The following is a 7,538-nucleotide window of genomic DNA, read 5'->3' as shown; positions in this document are numbered from 1 at the left end:
AAAATTGACCCTAGTCGGAATGTGGTTTCGGTACCACAAAATCGAGGCATAAAAATAATTTAAAATTTATTTTGATGCCTATAATATGTGTGTGCACATGTGTGAATTTTGAATTCTTTGATTTAGTTAATTTGATTGTGAATTGAAAGAAAAAGGACTCATGTGAAAGGATTTAAAAATATGTAGCTAATTTCAAGAGGTTAATAAAGGAATGAAGCAAAATAAATGGAGTTGCATGTCAAATACTCCATTTATTTTGAATGAGTGGTTGACCATGTCTAGATTATGGGCAAGGGACATGTTTCCAACATGTTTAGTTAGTGCATTATGTAGAAAGAATTAAGAAATGAAAAAAAATGAGCATGGATGCCCCCCATGGTGCCAGTAGCTAGAGAGAAAGAAAGAAAAAAAAGTTGTCATTCATCCTTTCTTTGAGCAAAGACTAAGAAAGAAAAAACAAAAAATTGTTCATCTTTTCCCTCCTTCCTTTGGCCGAAATTCCTAAGAGGAAGAAGAGATTTTGCTTCATTTTCTTTGTTTAGAAGAGATCTAGAAGGAGATTTGGCTAAACTTGCATCAAGATTAAGGTATGTATGAGGTTGTGTCATGAGATTCATGCTTGTTTTGGTTGCTAACTTGATGTGCATGTTAGCCATGGTTCAAATCCTTGTTATGCCATGAAAAATGGTATTTGGCCAAGGTTGATATTATGTTAAAGCCATTGCATGCTAAATGTGAAGCTTGCTAATGATGCATGCAATGATGAATTGACTACTCTTGAAATTTCTTTGTAGCAATCTTGAGTAAGACATTGAGTTCTTTGTTTAACCATGACCAAAGTTCAATGGGGCATGATTGTGATGTATTCGCCATGATGCATTCATGAGCATGATTTATGCTTGTTACTTGATTGGTAAAATTTGTGTTTTAGAGGGTTATGAACACCTTGAGATTCGCCATGCACCTATATGTGTATATATGTTTGCACATGATATTTTGATTATGAAGAAAGTGATAAATATGTTTGTTTAAAGAAGAAATTTGTTGAAGAATGTTGTGAAATTTGCATGTACATTCGGCCTAGTACATGTATAGTGTGAAAAACCTTGAAATTATTTTTGATTTTGTGTATTTATGACCATGTGTAATCGGCCACATGAGTAATTTGAGCACTTGATGTTATGTTAAAATTCTTGAGCTTAAATATATGGATGTATGTATATGTGGCCATATAATGGCGTTTTGGTTCAAAGGTTGAATGATAAATTATAATAAAGTGAGATGATATGAGATGCCGAATGTGATTTACTAGTAAACATTATTGATAGAAATATTGAATACTTCTACTTGTATTCATTAAGCTCAAGAGCAAAAGGGAGCTAAATCCGATAAAGGGAAGGAAAAAGTAGTCGAATAGCCATCGGAATCGTTCGACAACATCCGAGGTAAGTTTTCGAGTATCGAAACTTAGATTTTGATTCGATTGAATGAAGTAATAAGCAATCGAAATTCTGCCCTTGTATATGGCCATTGAGCCGAAATGATATTTTTGTTAAGTGAATTGTGCATAAAAGTTTTGTTGTGAAAATGAAACAAAGATGTGTATGAATGTTCGAGTGATATCCGGGCTAAGCCCGAAGGCAATTGTGCGAGCTATGATATCCGGGCTAAGCCCGAAGGCAATTGTGCGAGCTATGATACGGGCTAAGCCCAAGGCAATTGTGCGAGTTGTGATATCCGGGTTAAGTCCGAAGGCATTTGCGTGGGTTACCATAACGGGCTATCTCCGAAGGTGTTTTGAACAGTAGCTATATCCGGATAAACTCGAAGGTATGTGATTTGAAATTTATAAGCTGCTGGAAAATTTTCAGTTATTGCATTTGTGAAATCCCCAACAAGGTATGTTTTGTGTGCTTTGCACACTATGAGTAAATCTTGTCTGAATATTCGCTCTAATGATAAATGAGCTATCGGCATTAACTAGGCCGTTATTTGTGTATGAATATAAGAGTTGGGATTGTGAAGTAAGCATGTCTTTGAGAAATTGTGCATATGAATTATTGTTTAGCTACTTGAATGCTATGCTTTGGTTGTGTGTATATTATGGCTCAAACTTACTAAGCATAAATTGCTTACTCCGTTTCTTTGTTTCTCGATTATAGATTTTGCTCGTTAGCGATCGGATTCGGGATCATAGAAGTTGAAGTCAACCACACTATCAAAGCCCTTTTTGGTACTCCTTTAGTTGAGTTCGGATATGGCATGTATAGGACTACCCTCGGTTATTTTTAAGTACTTGTGATGTATATGTGTACGGCCATGCGAAAATGGTTCGTAATAGTGGAGTATGGAATTAGACCATTTGTGGTTTGTAATTATATATGGTTTCATGATGTGATTATGGATTGGAATGGGAGTGTTGGTCACATGATCAGCCATTGGAATGGCTAAATATGATCATATGTGGACCCATGTATGGCAAGACCATAGTTGGCCCATGGAGACTACAAATTAGGTAAAGCCTACCTTAAAAACAGATGCTGCCAGCTGCAGTGACGTGGATGGGGAAAATCACCAAAATTTGTAGGAATGGTTTTAAATAGTGAATAAATTATGTGATCGAACCTTGACGAGTCTATTTTCATATGAAAGTAACGAAACGATCCTATGATCAGTATACCGAGAGATATTAAAGTTCTTGTGAGACAGGGCCAGAACGGTTTCTGGGTCCCTTGTCGCGACTTTAAAAATTCACTATAAATTATCCAGAAAGAATTAGGAGTCATACCTTATATGTGAAGATTCCATTTTGAGTCTAGTTTCATTAGAAACAAACGGAACCAGTATTAAAGCCCTGTACAGAGAGATATTCAAGTTGTAAAGCGCAAAGGTCAGAGCAGTCGATCCCTGTAACATGGGTGACTTTAACTAATAAACTGTACCAATTGGCCCGACCAAAAATTCTAGAAATAAATCCATGGAAGGATATATGAGTCTAAATTCAGGGAAAATTTACGGAATCAGTTTCCGAGTTTTGAAACTCGAGATATGATTTTTATGGCGACAGTGACGCAGTTTTCCAGCCTGTCTGGAAATGCCAAATTGGTCGGTGCTTTAAGAGGACTTGGCTCGTTAACCCTCGCGTCCGAACGGCGATGGTCTCGGGTCGGGTGTTACAATTTTATTGGTATCGAGCCACGGTTTAGTCGATTCTAGGACTACCGTGATATGTTTGGGGTCTAGCTATACATGCCATATAGTGATAAATTGATAGTGTGGTGATTTACGAGAATCAATTTGTGTTTGTTTATAGCAATGGATCCCGATCCCAACCGAGCAATAGCTGATGATGTGGAGAGTGTGGTGCCTGCTCCCGCAAGAAGGGACAGCGTGGCGGACTCTCAACCTATGGCCAACAATCCGAATAATGAGGCTAGGCAAGCCTTTTATAGCGTGATGAATGATTGGTTCAACCAATACATTCGAACTAACACAGCTGTTCCACAACCTCCATTTCCGACTAATGCAACCCCCGCACCTACAATACCTCCGGTAACTGACCAAATAAGGTCAAGTAAGCCCCCAGTCGACAGAATTCGTAAACATGGGGCCACTAAATTCAAGGCTACGGATAGCGACGATGCCGAGCAAGCTGAATTTTGGTTGGACAACACTATCCGGGTGCTCGATGAGCTATCTTGTACACCCGATGAGTGCTTAAAGTGTACCATCTCCTTGCTACGTGATTCCGCCTACTATTGGTGGAGTACTCTGACTTCTGTGGTGCCTAGGGAGCAAGTGACTTGGGAATTCTTTCAAACCGAGTTCCGAAAAAAGTATATCAGTCAGAGATTCATCGACCAAAAGCGAAGGAATTTCTTGATCTTAAGCAAGGCTCTATGTCGCCATCGACTACTGAACGAAAATTTGTGAGGCTTAGCCAGACGCTGCGAGAATGCATTTCGTCCAAGATATTATGTAAACGCTTCGAGGATGGGCTGAATGATGATATAAGGATGTTCGTTGGCATTCTCGAAATACGAGAGTTCGTAGTACTTGTTGAGCGAGCTTGTAAAGTCAAGAGCTTAGAAAGGAGAAACAAAAAGTTGATGTGGGAACCGGAGAATTCGAAAAGGTCCTCGGAAAGTCTCTTCAACAGCATCGAAGAGATTTCGAGATGATGTGAGCTGGTCTAGAGGCGCCGGGCTTTTCTAGACGAGATCGTCGACCCCTGTGACCACACGAGTCACTTCGATCGCCGATGGTGGAAATGATCGCCGAGAGAGCGGAGTGTCTCGCATTGTGGCAAATGACATTCGGGAGTCAGAGGTTCCGTGATCACTCTGTTATAAGTGTGGATCGGTGACCACTTTATCAAGGACCGCCCGAGGTTGCTTGAACAAAATGTAAGTCAAAGTGGAAACCCGAGTGCTACCATCGCCGAGGTAGGCCATCCAAATGCGGGCAATGCTAGTGGCGGTCGAGAGAGGCCGAGAGATGCTACAACAAGACCCGAGGCTCGTGCTCTGCTAGGACTTATGCCATACGCCAGACGCGAGGATCTTGCCTCACCGGATGTCATTACGGTACATTCACTCTTTTTGATACAAATGTGATTGCTTTGATTGACCCGGTTCTACTCATTCTTATATATGCGAAACCTTAGCATCCAAGAAGACTTTGCCTATTGAGTCTCTCGAGTTTGTAATTCGGTGTCAAACCCTTGGGTCATTACGTGCTTGTCAACAAAGTGTGTAAGAAAAGTCCCCTAGTGTTCCGAGGTTCTTGTTTTCCGGCGGACTTGATGCTTTTGCTGTTCGACGAATTCGACGTTATTCTTGGTTTGGATTGGTTGACCATGCACGATGCGGTTGTAAATTGCAAAAGCAAGACTATCGATCTGAGGTGCGCGAATAACGAGATAATTCGGGTTGAGTCTACGGACTTAAAGGGGTTGCCAGCTGTAATATCAACAATATTGGCCCAGAAATATGTAAGAAAAGGGTGCGAAGCATACCTTGCGTATGTGCTCGATGACAAGGAGTCAGAAAAGAAACCCGAATCTGTGCCAGTGGTTTGTGAATACCCGGATGTTTTCCCTGAAGAATTGCCGGGTTTACCACCTGTTCGGGAAATAGAATTTGGCATCGAATTGGTACCTGGTACCACTCTAATTTCGATAGCTCCGTATCGTATGGCACCAACGAAATTAAAGGAGTTGAAAGCTCAGTTGCAAGAATTGGTGGATAAAGGTTTTGCTCACCCGAATTTTTCACCTTGGGGTGCACCAGTGTTGTTTGTGAAAAAGAAGGATGGAACCATGAGGTCGTGCATCGACTATCGTCGACTTAATAAAGCGGCGATAAAGAACAAATATCCGTTATCACAGATCGATGATTTGTTCGATCAACGAAGGAGCCTCGGTGTTCTCGAAAATAGATTTGAGATCGGGTTATTATCAATTACGAATTCGAGATTCGGACGTACCCAAGACTGCCTTCAGAACGAGATATGGTCACTACGAGTTCCTAGTGATGCCGTTTGGGCTTACTAATGCCCCTGCGGTATTTACGGATTTAATGAATCGGATCTTTAGACCATATTTGGATCGGTTCGTAGTCGTGTTCATTGATGGCATCTTGGTCTATTCAAGAAATGAGACCGAACATCTTTGAACACCGAGGTTAGTCTTTGCAAATTTTACGGAATAAGCAATTATATGCTAAGTTCACAAGTGTGAGTTACGGTTGAGAGAGGTTAGCTTCTTGGGTCATGTGGTATCTCAGATCGGGTATTCGAGTCGACCGAATAAAATTTCAGCCATACTTAATTGGAAGCCTCAGAAATATTCTTGAGGTTCGGAGCTTTTGGGGCTTCGGTTATTACCGACGATTTGTAAAGGTTTCTCAACGATAGCCACGCAATAATGACGGCTACTCCAAAGGGATGTTAAGTTCGAATGGACGGAAAAATGTCGAAAAGTTTTGATCAATTGAAAACTTATTTGGTGAAGCCTCAATTCTAGTGCAACCCAAAGCGGGCAAAGAGTTTGTTATTTATAGTGACGCATCCCTACCGGGTTAGGTTGCGTATTGATGCAAGAAGGTCGAGTTGTGGCCTATGCGTCGAGGCAATTAAAGCCACACGAGAAAAATTATCCGACCCATGATCTCGAATTGGCTGCCATTGTATTCGCCTTAAAGATATGGCGACATTACTTATTTGGTGAGAAGTGCCATGTGTATTCGGATCACAAAAGTCTCAAATATATGATGACTCAAAGAGACTTAAATCTGCGACAAAGACGTTGGCTCGAGCTGTTAAAGGATTATGAGCTGGTCATTGACTATCACTCGGGAAAGGCGAATGTGGTTGCGGATACCTTAAGTCGTAAATCATTATTCGCTTTACGAGTTATGAATGTACACTTGTCTATTCTACCCGACAATGTGTTAGTAGCTGAATTGAAAGCCAAACCATTATTGATACGTCAAATTCGTGAAGCTCAGAAAGTCGACGATGAGTTGGTTGCAAAACGGGCTGAGTGTGTTCCGAACAAGGACTCAGAATTTCAAATCGATGATGACGATTGTTTGAGGTTCAAAAGTCGTCTGTGTGTTCCAAAGAATTTGGAACTTATTTCGATAATTCTGAACGAAGCCCATTGTAGCCGAATGGCAATCCACCCGGGGAGTACGAAGATGTACAACGATTTGAAACGTCAGTTTTGGTGGCATGGTATGAAACGAGACATCTCCGACTTTGTTTCGAGATGTTTAATATGTCAACAAGTGAAAGCGGAAAGCGGAACATCAAGTGCCTTCAGGATTACTTTAGCCGATCACGATACCCGAGTGGAAATGGGATCGAGTCACCATGGACTTTGTATCCGGACTGCCATTGTCAGCGAGTAAGAAGGATGCGGTTTGGGTCGTGGTAGATAGATTGACTAAGTCGGCTCACTTTGTCCCCGTACGTACGGATTTTTCAATGGACAAACTAGCCGAATTGTACGTTTCTCAGATTGTGAGATTGCACGGGGTGCCTATTTCCATTGTGTCGGATAGAGATCCGAGATTTACCTCGCGATTTTGGAAAAAGTTGCAAGAAGCTTTGGGTACCAAGTTGCATTTCAGACCGCCTTTCACCCCAAACCGATGGTCAATCCGGCGGATAATTCGAGATACTTGAGGATATGTTGAGATGTTGCATCCTCGAGTTCGGTGGTTCATGGGAACGGTATTTGCCGTTGATTGAATTCGCTTACAACAACAACTTTCAATCAAGTATTAAGATGGCACCTACGAGGCTTTGTACGGTCGTAAATGCCGTACACCATTGTTTTGGTGAGCTCGGTAAAAGCAAAATTTTCGGGTGGATTTGATTAGAGATGCTGAACAGAAAGTGAAAGTAATCCGTGAAAGTCTGAAAATAGCCTCCGATCGTCAGAAGTCATACGCGGATCTGAAGCGTAAAGACATCGAGCATCAGGTGGGAGATAAAGTGTTTCTCAAGGTTTCACCTTGGAAAAAGATACT

The 7,538-nt window shown here is 41.2% G+C and overlaps 1 long non-coding RNA gene across 1 annotated transcript; it reads left to right on the top strand.

Moving 5' to 3' along the window:
- The first annotated feature begins 975 nt into the window (after nt 1–975).
- Nucleotides 976–2,393, top strand: LOC128279496 (uncharacterized). Its single transcript, XR_008269692.1, has 2 exons — nt 976–1,445; nt 2,163–2,393. It is a non-coding gene; the product is annotated as an uncharacterized LOC128279496 (long non-coding RNA).
- The last annotated feature ends 5,145 nt before the right edge of the window (nt 2,394–7,538 follow it).

Source organism: Gossypium arboreum, chromosome 8, assembly GCF_025698485.1.
Source record: "Gossypium arboreum isolate Shixiya-1 chromosome 8, ASM2569848v2, whole genome shotgun sequence".
Lineage (NCBI taxonomy): Eukaryota > Viridiplantae > Streptophyta > Magnoliopsida > Malvales > Malvaceae > Gossypium > Gossypium arboreum.
Note: the sequence above shows the minus strand (reverse complement) of the source record. Positions and strands in the feature narration are given on the sequence as shown.